Below are 22,797 nucleotides of genomic sequence, written 5' to 3' on the forward strand. Positions count from 1 at the left end.
GATTCAGATGACTGTCACCTCTCTTGCTCAGGAAATTCCCTACTTCTAGAAGGCCAGATCTCCTGGATCAACCACAAGGAAACTCCCAAGTTTGGTGCTGTCCAGGAAATCTTTTCTGACTTAAAGACTAGTTTCTTTAAGTCAGGTGCCTAGGGAACATGAGATACTAGAAGGATGATGATGCCTTCAAAAGAAATGGGAGTGGGGTTGTAAGAGGGGACAGCTTTGGGAGAAAGATAATGAGTTCGGTTTTAAACATGTTGAATTTAAAATGTCTCCAGGACATCCAGTTTGAAATATCCAATAGGAGATTGGTGTTTTCTCCAATCCAAGTTCAAAGACCTCCTGAAATTTGTCATGGCTCACTTGAGAGTCTGTGGCCCCCAGTTTAATAACTCCTGGTATAGAGAAAGAAGAGAAAAGAGTCCAGGATGGAACCTTGGGGTACACCTACAGTTAGGGGGTATGATGTGGGAGATAAGTCAACAAAGGGGACTGAGAAGAAATAGTCCACAGATAGGAGGCAAACTAGCAGTGAGCAATGTCACTAAAAAGCTAGAGAGACCACAGTACCCAGGAGGAGAAGGTGGTCAGCACTTTCACACATGGCAGACGGGGTGAGAAGAATTCAGACTGAGAAAAGACCCTCAGATTTATCAACTAAGGGCTGACTTATCATTGTAGAGTGAGCAGTTTCAGGTGGATAATGAAGAAGCCAGATTAGAAACAGTTGAGGTGAGTGAAAAGGAAGTGGAGACACTGAATACAGACAACTTTTCTAAAGAGTTTAGCTGGGAAAGGGAAGGGAGATATAGGGTGATAGCTTGAGGGGATGTTAGGGTTCCGTGAAATCATTTTTGTGTCTGTTGTTTAGGTTGGAGGGGATTTGGGGCATTTTGAAAGGCAGTAGGGAAGGAACTGGCTGATAAGGAGAGGTAGAAGATTCACAAGAGAAGGAGAATTATCGAAGGAGACAATCTATTTGAAAATACTAAAAGGTGATTGATTATAAAAGGCAAGCTAGAGCTATATTCAGGAAGACCTGAGTTCAATTCCAGCATCACACACTAACTAGCTATGTTAGGTGACAAGTCACTTAACCTCTGTTTGCCTCAGTTTCCTTGTCTGTAAAACAGGGATAGTAATAGCACCCGTCTCCCAGGGTTGTTTTGAGGATCAAATGAGATAATATTTGTAAAGGACTAAACAGTGCTGAGCACATAGTGGTGCCTGGTACAAATGCTTATTTCCTTCCGCTTTCCTTTCCCGTCCACTTGTCCCTGCAGAACTCCTTTTCTAGAGGATTTTATTTTCCATTTTTTAGTTCAACCATTCTTCTTCACCTTTCTTTCTCTCTGCTGGCCAGTTTATCTGCTTTTCCGTCAATGAGCCCTAGACTTGAACTTGGCTGTGAAATGCTTGAAATCCGTGAATGCCCCCTGGGAACAAATCAGACTCAACTGTTCCATACAGAGATTGTTTCTTTGAACCAGTAGAACAATATTTACGCTGGCCAAGGCCCCGTGAGCCCCCCCCCCCCCCACTCCACACCAGCCTGCCCAATGAGGCGATGTCTGCTCTGATAGACCTTAGGCTGCTTTGTTCAGATTGGCATGTGGATCTCAGCTCTCCTCTTCAGAGGAGTCTACTTGGCTCCCCCAGTACTTCATAGGGTCGATACCCCGTTCTTTCGATCAGAGAGTCAGAGCACCTGTCTTGGAATCCTCATTTCAATGAACCCGTCTGGTCCCCAGTTTCCTCCTGTATAAAATGTGGCATACAGTAATTGCCTAATAAATGCTTGTTGACTTGCTTGTGTAGGCGTAGACAGCCTCTGAAAATTCTTCTAGCTTTAAATCTCAGAGCTAGTGAAGCCCTGAGCCTCCTACCCTTAAGAAACCTCTAGTCCGTTTTTCTGACATTTCCCCCCTGTTTTGGGTGGTGTTGTCTTATGGATAGTCCGGGGTTTACTTTGGATGTATTTTTTAAAAGATAATTTTAAATGTGAATTGGACTGAGTGGCGGATGATAACTTCCCTGGCGCCTCTCCAGCATCCATCTCCCTGCCCATCCGCCTTCTAATCTGTCTATAAAAGAAGCCCTAAACAAGAAACTCTAACTTCCCTCCTCCAAAATAAAACCTGAAAATTCATCTAACTCCAAGAGACCATCCCCCAACCTTGACTTGTAGTCAGAAGACCTGACTTTGTATGCCAGCTGTTCAACATACAGTTGGGGCACTGTAGGTCACTCGATCTATCTGGAGGCTACTTTGTCTCTGTTTTTTCACCTAGTGATTTTCCATTTTACTAAAGTGAAAGGGTTGGACCAGGTGATCTCCCCAGTATCTTGTTTCTCTGGTGCCCTGTGGTTCTGCAAACTGCCAGAGGCAGGTCAGCCATGGCTGCTGCTGTCCCTAATCCAGGGATATCCCTACAGAGCCCCTGGAATTCTTGGCTCAGGCTGCAGAGAAAGCCCGCCTCCTTCCTGCAATGCAGCCTTCAGGTTGGGTTTGTTTTGTAAATAGGCCAATTAGGTAACAAAGGAGAAAAGTGAAAATAAATCAATACATGCATAATCCAGTAAACAAATGAGCAAGCAAATAAAATTGTAAAAACTAAAGTAGGTGAGAAAAAGTAAAACTAAATAAATGTAAAGCATAGACTTGTAGAAGAGAGAAAAGCCCAAAAGCTTATGCTGAGATGAGGGTGAGCATGTTCGAAGTGATTCAAGGAGCTCAACTACGTGTTGGGAGGAGGGAGGGAGACAGAAGAGCTTAGGAAGAAGATTATGGAGAAGATGAAATGTAACAGGGACAAATGCAGAGTCAGACACTGGAGTTCCAAATGGACCTGGCAGGATAAAGGAAGGGGGTGAATGATTGGACAGTTTTCCAAAAACATTGGGGAGTGTTTAGTGGAGTCCCAGCTCAGTAGGACTTAGCAGTGATGGCAATGAGGAAATGGAATGTGGTCTTGGGTGACTCTGACAACTGTCGAGAATGGGGGTTCCTGCTGCTCTCTGTCACCACCAGACTCTATCGTGAGCAGCGTGTTGAGTTCTGGGCAACAACATTTAGGAAATATGTTGAGGCACATAAGCGGTACAGTGGGTAAGACCACTGGCCTTGGAATCAAGTAGACTTCAGTTCAAATCCTGCCTCAGACACTTACTAGCTGTGTGACCCTGGAAAAGTCACTTCCTATCTCTCAGACTTGGTTTCTTCATTTGTAAAATGGAAGAGATAATAGTCCATAGCTCCCAGAGTTGTGAGGACTAAATGGGACAGTATACATAAACTGCTCTGCAAACTTTAGTGTCATAGGAATGTGAGTTCTTATTATAAAATAGTATCCAGAGGGTGGCAACCAGGGTGGCAAAAGGCCTCATGTCTCCACCTTATGAGGATCAGTTGAATAAACTAGGGAGGTATTTATCTTGGAGAAGAGAAGCCTGGTTGGCAGGAGGCAGGGGGATAGTATAATTGTTATGTTTGAACATTTCCTTTCAAGAGCTCTCACATGGAGGAAGGATCAGAGTTATTCTGTTTGTCACCAGAGGGTAGAAGTAGGAGCAATGGATGATGGTTACAAGGAGGCAGCTTCACTTTGATGCCAGGAAACACATCCTGATCATCCCTCAATCAATCAATCAGGTAGCTCCAGCACCTGTGATGTGGCCAGCTCTGGGCTTGGCACCAGGGTCACAGAGACAAAAGCAGCCCCATCCCTTCCCTAAAGGAACTTATACCCATCTCCATGGAGTGAGACAGCATGCGTCTATATATAGGTCTATGCAAGGCAAGTGCAGGCATGGCCTGAGCAAGGGGGGCAGAGCGTGAAGAGTGTGTGTAAGGGCTTCATGCAAGACAAAGACGAAGTAATGTTCTCAACACTGAGTGTTATCTAAAATCAAGATGAGCTGTCTCAAGAGACTGCGGTTTCCTCCTTATTGGAGCGCCTCCAAAAATGTTCCACCCCACAAGCACTGCACATACAACCATTGTCCTCTTTGACATTGATCAGGTGCTAGGTTAGAAAGGTAGATGATAGATAGACAGATAGATGAAAGAAACAAAGGAAGGAAGGAAGGAAGAAAGAAAGGAAGGAAGGAAGAAAGAAAGAAAGAAAGAAAGAAAGAAAGAAAGAAAGAAAGAAAGAAAGAAAGAAAGAAAGAGAAGGAAGGAAGGAAGGAAAGAAAGAAAGAAAGAAAGAAAGAAAGAAAGAAAGAAAGAAAGAAAAAAGATGGAAAGAAAGAAAAAGGTGGATAGATGGATAGATGATGGATAGATAGAGAGATAGCGAGATGATACATAGATAGAGATAGTCAGTCAACAGGCATTTATTAAGCATCCACTATGTGTCAGGCACTGTGCCAAGAACTGGAAATACAAAGAAAAGTGAAAGACAGTCCTTGATCTTAAGGTCTATTTGGGGGGGGGGGGGGCGGCGGCAGATAATGTGTGATAACTATGTACAAACAAGCTACAGATGGGATGAATCGGGAGAGCTCAGAAGGAAGTCACTGAGATGAAGGAGAACTGGGAAAGGCTTCCTGCAGAAAGTGGGACTTTAGCTGAGAACATCAGATGAAGTAAAAGAGGGAAAGCATTGCAGGCACACTGCAATGAAGCAGCCAGTGAAAATGTACAGCTACAAAATGGAGTGTCTTATTCAAGGAATGGTAAGGAGATCGGTGTCATTGGATTGGGAAGTACTTGGGAGGGGGCTAGGAAGGTGTGGGAAGACTGGAAAGAAGGAGGGGGCAGATTATGAAAAGGTTTTAAAAGCCAAATGATGGATTATAGATTTGATCTAAAAAAATTAGAAGAGGTAAATCCATTGGAGTTTAGAGAGGAGAGGGGTGATGTGGCCAGACCTCCACTTGAGGAAAATCATTTTGGCAGCTGAATGAAGGGTGGACTAGAATGGAGAGCAGCTCATGGAAGAGATACCCACTCCCCTGCAGCAGACTATTGCAATAGCCCAGGTGGGAAGAGATAATGGTCTGCTCCAGAGAGGTGACAGCGGTGGCAGAGAGATGATGAGAAGGTAGAATTGATGCAACCCATCTACAGACTGAATGTGGAGGGTGGGAAAAAGGGATGAGTCAAGGACAGCGTCTACACTTGGAGCCTGGGTGACTGGGAAGATTATGGTACCTTCAACAGCCATAGGGAAGGGAGGAAGAGGGGAAGGTTTCAAGAAAAAAGTAAAGAGGTCAACTTTGCACCTGTTGAGTCTGAGGTGTCTGAAGGACATCCAGTTTGAGACGTCTGAAAGGCACTTAGAAAAGCAAGACTACATGTCAGAAGAAAAGTGAAGGCTGGATAAGCAGATTTGAAAATCACAAGCATGGAGCTGATAACGGAATCCAAGGTTAGAGTACTGAGGAGATCACCAGGTGAAATTGCTTTATTCCATCCGATACTCACAAAATCTTTGAGGTAATTATCATGATCCCCATAATAATGAAGAAGAGAGTGCCTCAGAGAAGTAAAGCCACTCGACCAAGGTGACATCGCTAATTAGTGGCAAAGGCAATGGAAGTCTAAGGACCTTTCCTCCATGCATCTCCATGATTCCCATTACTAAGGGATGATAATTACAGATAAATGTCACACAACTGATGAGAGGCACCAAGCCAATGTGTCCAATGGTAACCATCTGCAGAAATACCTATCATTGTAGACACCCAGAGGTGAGGCTCACCCAGCAGCCATCTGTGGGAGAAAGACAATATACGATACAGGACAAGACTCTTCCCCGTCATGAAATGAACATGGGATCTTTGGTTTCCAACATTACAGGATTTTTTTTCAGATTTCATAGGACAGACTCCAATAGATGACCAGGCCAGGACTCAATGTCTCTCCTCCAGCAGGGTGGAGGGCCCAGTAGACCCTGTGGGACTGCAGATCATTGGCTCCCAGAGTTAAGTTAGACATACAAAGGAGGGTTGTTAAGTGATGGAGAAGCTTGTAGCCTCACATTTGTTATTCTTCATTCACATTTTTACATCTCTTTTACTATTGACTTTTTGGTCAACTTGTATCCAGACAGATGGAAACTGAAGCCACTTTCTAATGACGGAGTGAGAACAGGCAAGGAGGACCAACAGTGAAAGAGGCGGGGTGCTCACACTGAGCTGCCTCCATGTTGTGTTGGGGAACTACAGGGGCCGAGCTTGGCATGCACTGTCAGACTCAGCAGATATTTGGGTTGATTCTGCAAAACCCTGTTTTCTTGTCTTATTGTCCTTTGTTACAAGTGATAGTTCCCTAGAGATAGAGGAAGAGGCATATATGGAAATGAAGATGATAGAAAAGATAGGAATAAAATTTTTGAAAGAGAAAGAATGAATGAAAGGACATTAAGTTTAGAGGATAAAAACCTGCTCTCAAGCCTTGACTCTGCAGCCTTGTAGCTGTGGGGCCTTCAGCAAGTCCCTTCCCCTCACTGGGCCTCAGTTTCTCACTTTGTCAAATGAGGACATTGGCCTAGATCAAAGTGCCTCCCAGCTGTGACATTCTGGGATTCACTAGAGCAAAGAAAGAACAAAGGAGAAATCACCACTCCAGTACTGAGTTCCCCAAATTCCAAGCCCTTTGGTTGTTTTGAATTTTAGATTCTATTCACCATCTTAAGTGAGACCCACTCCTCCTCTCTTCCTGCCTGTCTAAGGCCTTTTCCACCTCCCTCCTTACCTGCCTAATGAGCTTTCCCACTTCTCCTCCCCCGAATTGTCCTTTAATGGGGGCGGTCTCCACATTCCCTCCTCTCAGCTAGCCAAAAAGCCAGAGGATAGCGATGAAACCCAGGACCTGTTGTGCCCCTTTGCCAGTGTCTCACATTAATCGTTGGAGGCTAATGAGATGCAGATCACCAGCTTTGCTCAAGTTCAGTGCAGTCGGTTTCCATCAGAAGGAAGCCCCTCTTGGGGCTGTGAGAAGCCTTCTGTCACTGAGGAGCGGTAAGCAATGGATTTATCTGCACTTGGGACCTGAGGAATTTGACCTTTGTACAACACGTCATTAAGTAAAAAATGTGTTTGGAGCAGAGCTGAGCGGAAGCGGGAATACAGGTGGCCGGGGAGCCTTTTGGATGTTGCCCGCCTGACCCTAGCTCTGCCTCCACAAAGACTTTCCTACTTTTGAAAACAAGACCTTGGGACTCAGGCTTCCTTTGGGGAGGAGGGATTCCTGGATTCTCTGGGCTGGGAGCTTATTTCTTCCTGACACTGAGCCTCCTACTCCAGCCAGTTTTGGAATAGGGCCTTTGGCTGGTGTGGGTCAGTGGAAGATGGGAGACCTGGAATGTTCTTTTTTTCCCTCTTACATAGCTATGGAATAACGTGCTGATGAGGGGTCCCAAAGGGAGTGTGGGTAGCACAAAAATGTCTTGAGGGCAGTCCAGGAAGTAGGATGTGATTCAGAAAGCAGGATGTTTCCCCTGGGGGAGCCAGAGCCCTTGGAATCACTGTCCCCAAGAGAGACTTTTATTTTTCTGCTTGGAAAGGTTTCCTGAATAAATCTGAGGAGCTGACTGACAATGGGCACCAGAAATCACACCAATCATCTCATCCCCCTTTGAAGCAGCATTAAGAAGGCAAAAAGATATTCCTCTTCCTGTGTGGGCTAGCCCTGAAGCCCATGCTCCTCTCAAATGGGGCCATCTTGAGGTTTCCTTACAGATCTGAAAATACCGATAGAACCACAGAATCCCAGAGCTGGAAAGGACATCAGAGGTCATCTACCCCAATTCAGAGGTCAAGAACCCTTCCTTAATGCTCCGCCCAATTCATCTTCTGATCTTTGCTCAAAGAACTCCAGAAATGGGGAGCTCACTAGCTTGTACAGTGGAAAGACTGGTGGATGGGATATCAATTCAACACAGTTCTATTCACCAAGCATCTTTTGAGTGCCTACAATCTGCAGATACCTCAAAGACCTGGATTCAAATCCCATCTCTGCTACTTAATACTTCGGTGTCCTTGAAAAAGTTGCTCAAGTTTCCAGGGCCTCAATCAGTCTATCAATGAGCAAACATTTATTAAGCACCTCTGTTGTACCTGTGATGGATATAGACATTAACCACCTACTATGTGCCTCAGTTTCCTCATCACTAAAATAAGGAGTTTGGACCAGAGATGACTTCTAAGTCTTGCCTAATTCTCCATCTATAATCCTATCACTTCCTGAGGAGAATCACTCCCCTTTTGGAAAATTCTAATTGTTAGGGTGTTTTTTTTTCCTTACATCATAAATTTTCCTCTTTGCAACTTCCAGCCATTGCTATTAGTGCTAATCTCTGTGCCACAGTAAAAGGGATCAATTCTTCTTGTGTATGACAGACATTTAACCATTAAAAGACAACTTTCATGTCCCATGTAAGTCACCTTCTCTCTAGCTAAATGCCAACCACCCACTGCTGTTCTTGGAGCTCAAGATCCCCTTAGCTTTTTCCACAGACACATCCCCAGGGAAGTGCTAGTAAATGATTAACAAACAGACCAACAATAAACATGTGTGGTGAACACATTTGTGGGTTTAGTCTGCATTTTTAGCATTTTTCCCATCACTTTCTTAAGTCTATTCAATCAAATAAATAAACCAACAGTAAATCAATCTTACTGATTTCAATCAAATAAATAAACCAACAGTAAATCAATCTTACTGATTTCCAAGATGTGAATGCTCAACCTGAAAATCTGATGATCAGCTGTCATGAGCCGGTGTGAGCTGGCTCCAGCACGTCCTGTATGACCCCTGGCGAAGTCCTACTGAGCTCATGGTCCACCTCAGAGCCCTCAGGTAATTTTCACCTGAACTCTTCTGGCTGCATCATAGTTCTTATCTGTACTTCTCTGGTCAATTTTGATTGACACAAGTGTAAGACTCTACAAGTATAAAGGAGGTAAACAGAGAAGTCCCTGATCCAAGTGAGTTTTCCTAAATAACCTGATAACACTGTAGGGGAGTTTCTTTAAAAACCTGATCACAATAGAACAAAGAGTTAGTCCACCCGGTAGTCACTGGCCACTGGATTTAGGAAACTGGACCTAAAGAACTTCTTGTGTGTGGCTGATGAAGGATTCGTCACATCCCTAGGGCCTATGGACTCCACTCTGTGAATGCATCTCTAGAGGATGAGCTCTTTGCTAGCTCAGCTTGTGAGGACTCAGTCTGCACCTTTTTCCTTGTATCTCTTCTCAAGCACAGTGAGAGGGAGCTTTTCTTTCCTCACACCCAGGAAAAGTCGCCATGGTGACTTTCCATAGAAGCGTGTGACCATAGGAGGCAAGTTCGTGCTTACAAAGCCTGAGGGGGTTATTCAAAAATATTGCTTCCTGAGAACCACAGTCCTCAGTAAAGGAAGATGAAGCTAAGAAAGAAGAGAAAGGACTAAGAGCCTTTGAACGACTGCGTTTGAGTTTCAAAAGGTCAAGAATTCACCAAGGGAGCAAGCGTTGGAGGCATCTACTGCTCTTCCTGAAAAAGCGTGATAATGCCCTAGTCAAGGATTCTGGCAGAAGTAGAGACAACCAGGTGGTACAGTGGTTAGAGCACTGGGTTTACATTCGGGAAGATGAGAGTTCAAATCCCACCTCAGGCACTTGCTAGGTTACCCATCGTGTGACTTCTTTCTGGCTTAGTTTCATCAACTGGTCAGAATGATAATGACACCCCCTCACGGGGCTCTTAAAGGCACAGTGCCTGGCACACAGTGGGTACTCGATAAATGCTTATTTCCTTCCTACGTCAGAACCATGAGCCCAGAAATCTCCAGCAAAAACCAGGCAAGCAGCGGCATCACTTAGAGGAGTGTCTGGCAGCGGCCGGCAGAGCAGAATCCGTCGTGTGGTGTCCAGTTGTACAGTGCCCGGTCAAGACTAAGGTCAGCGGGAGCAATACAGAAACATCAGCCATCCTCTCATTACTTATGCTTATACCACACTGCACACACACTCCCTAACCACTGGTATTCCCTACCTTTTGGCCTCTCTACTCACGAGGCCTCCGTCTGTCCATTCTCTCTGATGATACTTGGTGGATTTGTAAGGAAGTGAGCCTTCCAAACTTGTTGCCAGTTTTCTTGTAATCCTGTCATTCCAGTGAGTGCCTTTGCTTTGAGCTAGTTATGTCCAGTGGCTGACTGTTGAAAAGCAGACACACAGATAGGGGCTTGTCGGGTATCATCCTGAATGACTGTGAACCCCCAGTGTACCTCGTACATGCATGTGTGCCTCTAGACAGATGGTTTATGTCCATATTATCAGCTCTGACTGGTACTATTGATAGAGATACAAATATGGAGCTAGAACGGTATATAAATGTGTATTATGTATAATGAATATAAATGTGTGTATGTGTCTGTGTGTGTGTGTGTGTGTGTGTGTGTGTGTGTGTAGTGGGGGGATATTTGCATATTTTAGCTGCAGTTTGATGATGTCCTCATAGTAAGGAAATCCCAGTGTGGAAAATCCCTTCACAAATGCTGATTGGCAACTTGACTGCAACTTACAGTCTTAGGAAGTGGTCTGAAAACACTGAGAGCTTGAACCGCTTGACTAGGGTGACAGAGTTGATCTGTGTTAAGGTAGGATTTATTTTAATGACCCCAAGCTACCTCTGCTACTGAGGCCCATCCAGATAGACAAAGACAGAGACAGAAATATAGAAAGAAACAGGGAAAGAGAGACAGAGGCAGAGAGAGACAGAGACAAACAGACACACACACACAGAGACACACACAGAGAGGGACAGAGACAGAGGCAGAGAGACGGAGACACAGAGAAAGAGAGAAAAGAAGAGAGAGAGAAGGAGGGAGGGAGGAGGGAGGGAGAGACAGGGAGGGAGAGAGAGAGAGAGAGAGAGAGAGAGAGAGAGAGAGAGAGAGAGAGAGAGAAGAAAGAAAGAAAGAAAGAAAGAAAGAAAGAAAGAAAGAAAGAAAGAAAGAAAGAAAGAAAGAAAGAGAAAGAAAGAAAGCGAGCACATTTATTGTTTCTTGTGTGCTAAGAGCAGGGAATCAAAAAGAGGCAGACAGATCCTGCCCTCGAGGGGTTTACAATCTAAAGGGAAGATAATAGACAAACACATGCATGCAAAAGACACAAGATAAATAAGAAATAATTATGAGAAAAAAGGCATTAGAATTAAGAAAGGTTGAGAAGGGACTCTTAGAGGTCAGATTAATCTGGGACTTAAGGAAGCCAGAAAGTCAGGTGGTGGAGATGAGGAAGGAGAGGGCATGGGGGCCAGCCAGAGAAAACGTCCGGAGTCTGGATATGAAGCATCTTTTTCAAAGAACAGCCAGGAAACAGTTCAAAGGATGTCTCAGGAATACGGGAATGAGCATACACACACACACAAACACACACACACACACACACACACACACACACACACACGATATATGTGTGATATATATGTACGTCTTAACAATGCCACTTGAATTTATCTACACAAACTTGAGGAACGCCATCCCCAGAGCCGAGCTGGATGCCTCCTCTGTAAATCTGATGGGCTGTACGCAGGAAGCCGCGTGATTTATTCCCCAGCAAGCACGCTGCCCAAGCTGAGTGCCTATTATTCAGATGTATTCAGGACCTCACCCTTCCTTGCCAGGGGATGCTCAGTTTTCTCCAAGTTCCGGCATGTGTGTGTTGTTCTTTCCCTCCCTGGGAGAGATGTCCAAACCAGATTTTTTCCGTCCCCCCCAAGGTTAAAGCAAAGAATGAGATGTCCTTTGCATTTCTCCCACTCCTGACTCTTGGAAAATAATCCATCTGCCTCAGAAGGTGACAGTTCTTGGCACCTCCAGAGGTGCCCCCAGAAGAAACGGCCAGCATCTGTGGAGGGGCTCGTGATGAGTATCGGGGCTGCTTCACATCTCCCTAGCCCAGCAGGCTCTCATACAGGCCCACAAAATACAAACACTTCCACAGAAACCTAGGGAAGGACAATCTTATATCCCTTCTCACAAATCTCCATGCTACAGATGCTTAAATACCAGTTTTAGGAAAGGAGCCAGTCAGAGGGAGATCTCTAGCATGTGGTGGTTTGCCAGCGTCCACACAAAGACCCTGGAATGGGTTTCAGGGCTCAGTGCCTCCAGGCTCCCAGGTCACACAGACTGGGGAGTGCGGACCTTGGCAGAGCATAGGCAGGGTTGGAAAGGGTGTCTAGTGTGGCACTCTCTTTTCAGTGATGGGGAAAATGAGGCCTGGAAGTCAGGACTTGGTCAACATATCAGAGATGGGATTTGAACCCAGGCTTTCAGATTGTGGGGTCAGTTGTCTTCCCATGATCTAATCCTGCTCTGTAAGAAGCTGTACAAGCTCACCCAGGCAGACGGGGTCATATGGGGGATTCTCTGAGCCCCAAACCAGGGCTCACTGCACTGCCCTCACTACAAGGCAGCTTCATGCAGGGGAAGCAACCTGCCCAAGACAGCGCAGCAAGAAGCTGGGGCAGGCTCAGCCCACAGTCCAGGCCAGCCCTCCCAGCATGTCCTGACTCCACGGGTCTTTGGGGCTGAGTTTCCTGGGCGGCCTTTCCCATGCCCCTTTTCCCATGATTCCTGATGGATCTGTCCAGTGGGCCAAGGGCTTTCTTCACAATGCCTCTGCAATGCACCAGGAACATGTAGCCTTTTTATACAGGTGGGAACTGAGTCTCAGCCGGTACCCCTAACCTGAAGTCTAGGACTCACACAACAAAACCACAGACATAAATTGGGATGGAGGAAGGGGAAGGGGGGCAATACCTGGTCTTCAATCTATGACAGGATTTTATCGGTAGAAATGACCTGAAAGAAGAAGCCAGAACATCTGCTCTGCTCCAGCTTCCTTAGTACCTTTTTCCTCCAGCTGTAGCTGAGACCTTCCCCGGTGTTGTCTCCCCCATTGGGAGGGGGCACTCGAGAGCAGAGCCAGCCTCACTTTTTATTGGTGTCCTCAGTACATATTTGCTGTTCAGTCGTCCAGTCCTGTCTGATTCTTCATGACCCCACTGACCAGACTTTTCTTGGCAAAGACACTGTAGTGGTTTGACATTTCCTTCTCCAGTGGATTAAGTCAGAGGTCTGGTGACTTGACCAGGGTCACATAGGTAGCACATGTCTGAGGCCAAATTTGAACTCAGGTCTTCCTGACCCCAGGCCCAGCGCTATATCCACTGAGTCACCTAGCATTGAGCAAGAGCTTAATAAATGTTTCCTTGCTTCCTTCATTCAATATCCTAGTGAGGATTAGTTGAGGAAAGAACCACAAATGAGAGAAAGCCCTCCCTACACAGGCACAGAGCATCAAGGCTAAACCCAGTGATTCTCGGCCAGAGTGCCCGGCATGGGTACCAGCAGCATCTCTTCTGGAGGGGCAGGAGTATGGGTGCAGGACACGCAGCCTGTGAAAAATCAGCTGACTGCATTTTCACCTCTCACTTTTTCATTCTTCAAAGCTCTTTCTTGACAGTGTGCCACACATGAATTAAGTGGTGAGAGTCTAGTGCCTCTAGGTCTGATATCCTCTTTTTAAAAATGAGGAAGCTTGGGTGCCATGGATAGAGTGGTGGTCCTAGAGTCAGGGAGACCTGAGTTCAAATCACACTTACTAGCCATGTGACCTTGGACAAGTCTTGAAAAATGAGTATAATAGCCCCTACTCCCCAGGATTGTTGTGAGGTTCAAATAAGATCATAGTTGTAAAGTGCTTAGCAAACCTCAACTCTCTATAGATAGGCTAGCTCTGTGTGTACATGTGTGTGTATGTGTACATGTATGTGGTATGTGTGTGAGTGTGTATGTGTGTGGTATGTGCATTGTGTGTATAGATACGTGCATGTGGTGTGTGCGTGCAGGTGTATATATGCATGCATGTGGTATGTGCATATGTATGTGCATGTGTGTATATGTGTGATATGTGTATGCGGTGTGCATGCACATGCATGTGTTATATGTGCACATGTGTATGTATGTGTCATGTGTGCGTGTGTGATCATGTGTGCGTGTGTGTGGTGTGTGCATGTGTGCGTGAGTGTGTATGTGTGTGCACAGTGTGTCTGTCTGTCTATCTGCTCTGTCTGTGTGTGTCCATGTTTAGTCAGCTCTCCCTGACTCTCAGTGAAGACCTCCATCCATGACGCCACATTGTACATAAGGAGAAAAATGCTTTCCTTCAGTGACCACAGGTGGTGTCCAAGGTCCCTGCCCTCCCTCACACTCTGTGGTCCCACATCCAGCCACCAGCCACTCCCCCAGAGGGCATTCTGCTCCATCTCTGGCAGTGTCCAGCTCCTCTCTCAGCCGTCCAGATCCCATTGAAGCTCTGTAGATGCCCTTTGGTAGATGCCTAGGTCTAAATGTCGCGATTTTGGGCAGTGGGCAAATATGGGCATCAACAGAAATATTTGTTGATATATTTGATGTGATATTTACCCTACAGATACAAACCCATGTGGTTGATGGTTTTTGTCCCCAGTCCCTTCAGTGATTGTCAGCTCTAGGCAGGATGTCCTCTATCTGCCTGGTCAGACCCACAGCCCCAGCCACAGCCTCACTGGGGGGCGGGGAGGGATGAGGCAGGACCTAGCCCTCCCCCCACGAGGCATAATCATGAAACAGTCTTAATGCTGTGCATTCCTAGAGGACTTTAATGTTGACAAGTTGATGACACAAAGTAAGGAATGTAAGTGTGATTATTATCCCTTTGGTAAAGGTTGGTAAAGAAAATAATTAACAGTTGGTTAAGAATGATCACTCCTAATAACAATGGTTGACATTTACAGAGGGCCTTTCAGATTTGTCCTGCACTTTACACATGTAATTAGAAGAAGCAATTCTGAACCGCCATGTGCCGTGCTATGAATTAGAGAGGAATTGCCTCCCTGCAATGGGGGAAAGGCTTTCCATACCAGGAGATCTCTATACGTAGGAAATAAGAGGCCTGGGCCAAAACCTCAAACTAGCAAAACAGTCCCACAGATGAGGGACCCGGGGTTCAGAGAGGCTGGGGGAGTTTCTCATGATCACACAGCTGGTCAGTGTTAGAGTGAGGATCGGAAGCCCAGTGGCCTCCCGTTTCTAATCTCTATTAGACTAAGGAGAGGCCCAGGGAAGCCATGTCTTCATTCCCCACCCCAGTCGCCTCCTCTTATGCCCCCAGAAACCTCTTCATCCCTTGAGATCCCAGCAGCCCGTACTCCCAGCTCTTCCAGAGGCTCCTCTGATGGAGGGCATAGAAATCCTCCCATAACCTCCATTTAAGGAGGTACCCAGGCCAGGTATCTCTTCAGGTCCGACCTAGCTGCTCCTGTGGATTTATCCAGCCTGGGCCTCGGCCTCCTCACGGCCCTTCCCCCTTCTCTTGCTCCCTTTTCAACTTCCTTTTTCTATATTGCCTTTCCCATTCGAATATAAGTTTAAGGGCAGAGATTATCTTCCTTTTTCGCGTTGTATGTATACCTAGCACTTAGCACGGCGCCTAGAAATAGTAGGTGCTTAATAAATATTTGCTGATTCGATGACTGTGCCACACTGCCGCCCCAAAGGTCTTACATCCATAAATCACCCAATGAGCATTTATGAAGAACTTACTGTGTGCTTGGCACTGTACTGGGCACTGAAAGTACAGGAACAAAAATGAACCAGCCCCTGCCCTTGGGAACCTTACATCTTCTTAGCCCTTGCTTTCTGCTGTGAGGATATTTCTTTGTCCTCTATCTGAGCCTCAATGGAGGCAGCCTCAGCCAAATCCAACCCTCTTTTCCAGAGCCGTTGCCTGACCCCCCTCTAGAGGACGGGCTCTGCCTAGCAGCTCCATACCTGCTCTCCTCAGGCCCTGTGCCCTCTCCTCCCTGCCCAGGTCTGGGGCCTGAGAGGAAAGTCAAAACCCTCTGGAGAGCTCCTATGGCCCTGCTAGACTCAGCCAACAGCCCCTGGACCAGATGACCCCACAGGCTGCAAGAGGAGAGGAGGGGAAGCAGAGGAATGTGGTGGTAAAGGAAAAAGACATCCGCTCTCCTCATGGGTCCTGAACTTAGGCCTTCAAGTCCTAATGGGCAGAACTGTGCTCAGAGCTGGCTTCTCTTTGTGTTTATTATCTGATGCAAATGGTGCCTGCTCCCCAAAATCTCAGCTCCCACTGCCCTCCTGGCTTCATGACCAGACTGAGCTGCTTCAGCTGTGTAACTGGCACATCCTAGAAGCCAGCACCATTTCAAAATGAGGTAGGCTGCCTTGGGTGGTATCAGGCTCCCCCTCCTTGAAGGTCTCCCACAAGATGCTGCAAACCATTTGGTGGGTACGTTTTGTGGAGGATTCTTTTGTATATGTCTATATTGGACTTGATGTCCACTCAGGTCCCTTCTGGAAGTTCTCCCAGTCCATGACCTGAAATGTCCCAACCAAGAACTCAGGGAGGCAAGGTAGAAATCAAGGGGATCATTGTCTCTGCTTTGGAGACAAACATGGGATGGGGGAAGCCTTATTGGGCAAAGATTATTCATCTGCTCTTCTTTAAGGAAAAAAGTCTTTTTTTTTCTTTTTTTAAGGTTTTTAATAGTATTTTATTTTTCCAATTATATGTAAAGATAGTTTTCAATATTCATTTTTGTCAAATTTTGAATTCTAATTTTTTCTCCCTCCTTCCCTTCCCTCTTCCCTCCCCGAGACAGCCGGCAATCTGATACAGGTTATACATGCACTATCACGTTAAATGTATTTCCACATTAGTCATGTTGTGGAAGAAGAATCAAAACAAAAGGGAAAACCACAAGAAAGAAAAAACAAAAATAAAAATAAAGTGAAAATAGTCTGCTGTGATCTGCAGTCAGACTCCACAGTTCTTTCTCTGGTTATGGTTCTTTTGGAATTGTCTTGGATCATCGCATTGCTGAGAAGACCTAAGTCTGTCATAGCTGGTCATCATGCAATGTCGCTGTTGCTGTGCACACTGTTCTCCTGGTTCTGCTCACTTCACTCTGCATCAGCTCATGTAAGTCTTCCTAGGTTTTTCTGAAATCTGCCTGCTCAGCATCTCTTATGGAAAAATAGTATTCCATTACAACATTTGTATACCATCCCTTGTTCAGCCATTCCCCAACGGATAAGCATCCCCTCAATTTTCAATTCTTTGCCACCAAAAAGAAAGCTGCTATAAATATTTTTGTACCTGTGGCTCCTCTTCCCTTTTTAATGATCTCTTGGGAATACAGACCTAGTGGTGGCACTGCCAGATCAAAGGGTATGCACAGTTTTATAGCCCTTTGGGCATAGTTCCAAACTGCTCTTCAGAACAGTCAGATCAGTTCACAATTCCACCAATGATGTATTAGTGTTCCAATTTTCTCTAAGGAAAAAAATTTAGCTATCCCCCATATCTCCTACCAACAACCCCTTGGTAGGCTCTTCTCAAATTAAGCTAAGGGTCCACCACTTTTCAACTCATAGGTTTAGAGACTGAAGGAACCTCGAGGGTCTAGTTCAAGTGCCCCATTTTGAAGTTGACAGAACTGAGGGCCAAAGAAAGTAAACAAGCCCAAAGTCACGTAAGGAATAAGTAACAAAACTGGAGTTTGAGTCTGGATCCTCAGGGCCTTTGACTCTGAATGAACCACATTGCCTTTTCTTCATTCCTAGCTACTCTTGCAGAAGTGACTACCTCTTGACAATCCATTCCTCCCATTAAGTCCTGTCTCCCTAATACAAGGAGAGGTGCTCTCATGCCAACAAAGACATTTTCCTATGGGTATTGAATTTGCGGATCTGTTGATTCTTGAAACTTAAACCAAAATTTATTTCCTATTTTGAGTGTCCTCCATGTAAAAGTTTTCTCCCTTAACCATCTCCATCCCAAAGTGAGCCAGTGATGCAGCTTTGCAGCACTACGGCTCTTTTACAAGACAGAATGGGTCAAGATAAGGGGCTCAGACACTCAAGAAACAGCTGCGGGGCATTAGAAAGGGATTTGAAGCAGAGAACTTGAGGCCAAAGCCTAGCTTGGCCTCTGGATACCTTTGCCATCTTGGGCCTCAGTTTTTTTCATCTAGAAAACTGGATTATTAGATGACCTCCAAAGGAAATTTCAGCTCTAGATCTCTGATAACATAAGAAAGACCAAAAGAGAAACAAAGAAACAAAAAGAAAAAAAAGAGAGAGAAAGGAAGAAAAATGAAAAGAGGAGAAATAAAGAAGTAGGGAAAAAGATAAAATGAGAAAGAGGAAAGAAGGAAGGAAGGGAAAAAGGAAGGAAAGAAGGAAGGAAAGAAGGAAGGAAGGAAGGGAGGAAGGAAGGAAGGAAGGGAGGAAGGAAGGAAGGAAGGAAGGAAGGAAGGAAGGAAGGAAGGAAGGAAGGAAGAGAAAGACTCTTCATTCCCTATCTTCATTCAACCTCTAAATCCCACCTGGTGAGCAGCCCTCTCATTGTCTCTCCTGGGACTGGCTCAGGAGCTAGCCCCCATAGATTTACCCCTCCCCAGACCCAGAGCTCATAATTACCCTCCGGTGCAGGGAGCAGTAAATTTTCTGAGAGGCCTACAGTCTCTTTCCTTGGCAGCCACCTCGTCAACACCAGCCATTAGAAATGGAGCTTAGCACTGCTGTGGAAAACATGACTCAAAGGCACCACTTGTTCCTCCCCAACCAGAGCATGTTACCTGGACTTAGTCAAGGCAGCTCCAGCTGGGCCCTGGTTTTCATTAGCCATGAGTGTGCAGACTGCGAGCAGAGAAGCCCCCTCATGCCAGAAATGCATCAGCCCGTAATCTTATAGGTTCACGAACCCAGAGATCACATAACACAAAAGGGTGAGTAGCAGGGGAGTGAGCTGACTCCGGGCAGGGATGTGTCAGAATTTCCTGATCGCGCAGGGAAATTACAACACATTTATTATCTGCCTTACATCACGGCCCTTTACCTTCTCCATTTTCTTTCTCTTCCATAATCAGGGCCATCCCTCAGCAGCATTCTAAAGTAGGGAAAGGTTTTCTCATGGGCTCTCCTGCAACATTAGTGCCCTGCCTTGGCACTAAAACTTCCCTTTTAAATGTAGTCCCCCCTCCACTCCCAGCATCTAGAAACTAGGAGTCACCAAGGTAAAGGGTTGATTGGAAGAATGAGAGAGGAAGTATCCCACAGGACATGATGAGAAGGCCCAGTGGTGCCTTATTCAAAACAACAAGCCATCATGATGGTCTGGCAGTGGATATTGGCTGGGCCCTCTTAGCTACCACCATAAGAGATGAGCTAGCAAAATGAAGTCACCCAATGGAAGCGCACAGACATGGAGACCTCTATCTTTCCCCAAGTTCATCCAGAGAGAAGCCATTCCCCTGTGCAGAGGGGCCTGACATCCTGGGTCCAGAGCTCCTGCTGACTTCCTGAGGTTTCAGCTATGCACAGGAGTCAGACACCACATGCAAATCTTTACTAATTGTCAAGGGCAGTAGACATACAAAATTAACCCAACTCCAGCAGTGCATTCGCTAGAACTCCTTGATTTGGAGAGATCCTATGTAGTGTCTGAAGACTAAGAAAGGGATGGGAGGATCTAGGAGAGGCTATGGGGGCTCAGGCCATGATTGATGTTTTAATATCCATTGTTTGCATGTTTCAATTGCTTTATTGATTTACACTGATAGCAAATTCTTTATGCAAACACATTTTGTCTGTTCACAAGTAGAGTCAACTCCATTATGCTGAAGTCTTTTGAGAGGACACAGAAAGGAAAGAGAAGGGGTTTGCAGGAGATGAGGGATCAAGAGCTCCTTCTGATTGGGTAAACCTCCAGTAATTCACCCATCCCCTCAGATATCTACGAGGCAGTGCTGCCCCATAGAGAGAGACAGAGCAGACAGATAGAAAGAAGTCTTTCCACTCCCTGGGAACCATAGATAGCTCAGGACTAACTGACTTGGCCCCCCCCACCTCTGAGTGTCATTGGCAAGAAGCAATGAAAATGTTTTCAAAGACTGGGGCTCAATACAACTGGGAAGACCAGCTTGAAAAAGCTACAAAAACAGCATAGAGTTGGAGCAAGAATCCTGTCTCTGTTTCCTGACTATTGAGTATCAGGATTGTTTCAAGTATAGTCAGTAAGCCTTTATTAAGTGCCTATGTGCCAAGCACTGAGCTAACCTCTGGAATACAAAGAAAGGCAAAAGATAGTCCCTGCCCTCAAGCAGCTCACAATGTAATGGGGCTGGAGGTGGGGGAGACAACATGTATATAACTATGCATAAACAACATACAAGATAATCTCAGAGGAAAGGAATTTACATTGAATTCACATTAAGGAGGACCAGGAAAGCTTCCTTACAGAAGGTAAAATCTTAACTGAGAATTGAACTTGAAGGAAGATAGGAGGCAAATATTCATTCATTCTCATTCATTCTCTGTCTATGTCTCTGTCTCTCTGTCTGTCTGTCTCTGTCTCTGTCTGTCTCTGTCTCTCTGTCTCTCTCTGTCTCTGTCTCTCTGTCTCTCTGTCTCTCTCTCTCTCTCTCTCTCTCTCTCTCTTTCCTTTCTCTCTCTCTCTTTCTCTGTCACTCTCTTTCTCACTCTCTCTCACTTTCTTTCACTCTATATTTGCATCACCAGCACCTAGCATAATGCCTACTATATAGTAGGAATCTAATGCAAATTGATTAACTTACCAGTCAAGTCATTTGGCCTAAGGAGGGAATACCATACATACCCAATGGGGAATCTTACCCCACAGGAAAGAAGAGGGAAGAAGATAAAAATAAATGGGTGGGATGATGGAGGGGAGGGCTGATAGGGGTGGAGGTAGTCAAAAACAAACACTTTCAAAAGGGGACAGGGTCAAAGGAGAAAATTCAATAAAGGGTGATGGGTCGGGAAGGAGCAAAATATAGTTAGTCTTTCACAACATGAGTATTATGGAAGGGTTATACATAATGACACACATGTGGCCTATGTTGAATTGCTTGACTTCTTAGGGAGGGTGGGTGGGAAGGGAAGAGGGGAGAGAATTTGGAACTCAAAGTTTTAAAAACAGATGTTCAAAAACAAGCAAAAATGTTTTTGCATGCAACTAGAAAATAAGATACACAGACAATGGGGTGTAGAAATTTATCTTGCCCTACAAGAAAGGAAGGGAAAAGGGGATGGGAGGGGAGTGGGGTGACAGAGGGGAGTGCTGACTGGGGAACAGGGCAACCAGAGTATACGCCATCTTGGAGTAGGTGGGAGGGTAGAAATGGGGAGAAAATTTGTAATTCAATCTCTTGTGAAAATCAATGCTGAAAACTAAATATGTTAAATAAATTTAAAAAAAATAACCAAAAAAAAACCTTACCAGTCAAGTCACAAAAGATTCTCTTTTTCTGACAATGGGTAACTAGAGCTGTACCCTAGTTTGCTTTGGATGAAGATAAGAGGATTCCCTAAAAGTTTTCGCCAAATTCATGTCTGAGGAATACTTGGCGCTAAGACCTCACCAGAAGCTCTTAGTGAGAACTGCAAACCTGGCCTTCTTGAAAGGATGAACTCAGCCCATCCTCTGTGGGCATGGTCAATAGTGATCAGTTTGAGAAAAGTTGTGCAGCAGGAGGGTAACAGTGATGCTGCCTGGGGAGCAAGCAGACCATGTGGCTAGTCCTATCAAAATAGAGAGGCAGTCATTATATGTAATCCTAATATAGCAAAGCCCTAAATAAATGTTGGAATGAAACTCAAGCCCATTGGACAGCTTTGAATCTGCCAGCATGTGACCTCATCATCATTATAATCAGTGCCTTCATAGCCTGGTTAGGGTTGGCAAATGCTTTGCATGTGTGGTCTCGTGTAAGCCTCACAAAAACCTTGAAAGGAAGATACAAAAGTATTTGAGGGGCGGTGGGGCAAGAACTAAGGACTGTGGGTTCACTGGTGCTAAAATTCCCTCAAAGAATGTGGATCAGTAACTCATATGTAATTTGCAGTATTAACAATTTGCCAGAAGCATTCTTGATATTGAGTGATTTGCCAGGGTCGAAGACAAAACTTGAACCCAGGTTTTCTTGATTCCAAGGTCAGCTATGATGACTCACTCCATCCATGTCCATTCTTACACAGCTAGTTAGGACCAGAGGTGAGATTTGAACCGAAGTTTCTGCTCATTCCAAGTTGAGCACTTCCTCTACCTTACCTCACCACTGCTAATGAAGCAGAGTAAAGGGAAATTCGACAACCAAAAGGGAAAATTTCCAAAGCAAGTATCTCTGGAAGACTGAGCTCAGCTGCATAATATAATTTAGAGCTGTGGGGAACCTAAAATTTCCTCTAGCCTAGGGCTTCTTCACCTTTTTGTGTCCTACATCCATGGGACACTTCATGAAGTCTATGGACCCCTGCTCACAACCATGGTTGTAAATGCACAAATAAAATACACACAATTACAAAGGAAATCAATTAAATTGGAGTACAGTTGTGTGTGCATGTGTGTGTATGTGTGTGTGCATGTGTGTGTGTGCATGCTTGTGTGTATGTCTGTGTATAACAAGTTCATGGACCCCAAGTTAAGACCCCCTGCTTTAGTCCAATGCTCTCATTTTGAAAATGAGGCAATTAAGGGCCAGAAGGATTAGAATCTTAATAAAAGAATTTGTTCTGTAAAGACTTGGGCTCAGTCAAAAGGCCACACCCAAGGACCTAGAAGGCCACAGGTTCCCCACCCGTGGTAGGTGATTTGGCCAAGATTACACAGTTAGTGAGAGAACTAGGACTAAAACCCAGCACTCTTTTCAGCACACCACATTGGAAAATGGGAGTGGTCTCTACCACCATAGAGAACCATTAT

This window comes from Trichosurus vulpecula, chromosome 9 (assembly GCF_011100635.1).
Source record: "Trichosurus vulpecula isolate mTriVul1 chromosome 9, mTriVul1.pri, whole genome shotgun sequence".
Taxonomy (NCBI): Eukaryota; Metazoa; Chordata; class Mammalia; order Diprotodontia; family Phalangeridae; genus Trichosurus; species Trichosurus vulpecula.